Consider the following 1,821-nt stretch of genomic DNA (forward strand, 5'->3'; position numbering starts at 1 on the left):
TGAAGGCATCACCAAGACCCCCTTACAGGCCGATTTGTAGGGAATAGTTATGCTCTAATTTGATGTCCCACAAACATGTTTAAAAGTGGCCGTTCAAATGCAGAGTGGCCAGGAATTGTGCTTTAATTTGGATAGTAAGCTCTCTATAAATTAGAGATAATTGACTTTGCCACTTTAAATTCCATTGAGCATTTCTTGAACTCCTTCTGTTCTTGACATGAAGCTGTGTAAATTAAGACCATTTCAAATGCAAATGCCCTTCTTTTCTGTCTCACAGGGCTGGCGGCCCAAACTGTCCTCTTTCAGGGAACACTATCCTATGCTCACTGTCCATAAAACTTAACAGAAACAGAAATGCTGGTTTTGATTTGCTTCCCAGATCCATGTGTGTGTGTGCAGCACACGCTACCTTCAGCTCTGTGCCTGGGTTAGAAGAAATATTTTTTAGACATGAGTGGTTTCCTGTTAAATAGGAGATGATTGCCAACTCGAGTTTCTCGATGACAGTTCCGCCAACGCGAAAGAGGGCAGCCCACTTTTCATTTTCTATTTATCTGAAGCCCTTCCCCAAATTTACGTTCCCCGTCGAGCCCATCTCCTCCTCGGGATGTCCCACTCGCATGACCCCAGATTCAGCACAGGGTAGCTTTCTCCTCCCTCAGACTCGCAGCTGCAAAAGAATCAACATATTGTTGGAGTCGGTTATGCTGCACTCAGTTGTCTTAACCTGGCTGTTTCTCTAAAGGAACATTTCTCTGGAATTCTAGAACGTTTCACTTCTTGACTTCGCAGTCAAGTATCAGTAACTGTTTTCAGCAGCCTGCAGGCCCGAGGCTGTGCACAGGGTCAGAAATGGATGACTTGAGTGAGGAGACTGCTCTGGCAAAACGGAATCTGATTTTGATCAGCATCTGGACGGCAGACAGTGTGGCTTTAATCTGAAACGGGGAACGCAGTGACATTGCCAGAGAACTTTGTCCATTGTTAGTTCTTTTATTTGGGCTAGCATGGTACCCAGACTGCGGTCCCAACTTTCTGCCAGAAAACCCTGAGGACTACACTTTGTACTTAGCAACCTGGTTTGGGAGTTTGGCAAATTGATCCATAAATTAACGAAATTGGAAGTATCCAAATGGGTCCTCTGGAAGTTATCTGCCTTTAAGTAGCACTCGTTAAATGCTCTGTGGGTCTTTCCATTTTAATGATATACCGTCAGATACTCACTCACAAGTGGTTTCAGTATATATCCCTTGAATATATCACAGGTTACATAAGAATTTGATGAGTCTGTCATTCCTCAGCATATACCTTTAATAAGTTCAAAGGATTCTTAGGTTACCTGTGTGATGTCAATGACACATTTTTCCAAATTGTCTATGTGAATTCTAACATAATTATGAGTCTGACATATGCACATTATCTACACTAATAAAAGAGAAACATGGTAATTGGCGTATGACCGCTACCCTTCCCATTGGCTAATCAGCATATCCTTATGCAAATTAACTGACAGCCAAGATGGCGGCCGGCAGCCAGGCAGCTGGAAGCGAACATGAGGCTTCCTTGCTTCAGTGACTGCAGACTCCAACGTTCCCCGCCTTACTTGCCAGCCTCTGAGCTACAACACTAAGAAACTATGTTGCAAATATAGAAGCTAAACAAAACTCCAGAAAACAGCTTTCAGCCTGCCGGGATCTCAGAGCTAGAGTTATACATTGTTTCGATTATAGCAGCAGAAGCCTCAGAACTAGAGCCAGAGCTAAAGCTGGCCCAGAATAAAAAAAAAAAAAAAGAAAAAGAAAACAAGGAGCGGTTGGGAGC

This window comes from Myotis brandtii, unplaced genomic scaffold (genome assembly GCF_000412655.1).
Source record: "Myotis brandtii unplaced genomic scaffold, ASM41265v1 scaffold53, whole genome shotgun sequence".
Lineage (NCBI taxonomy): Eukaryota > Metazoa > Chordata > Mammalia > Chiroptera > Vespertilionidae > Myotis > Myotis brandtii.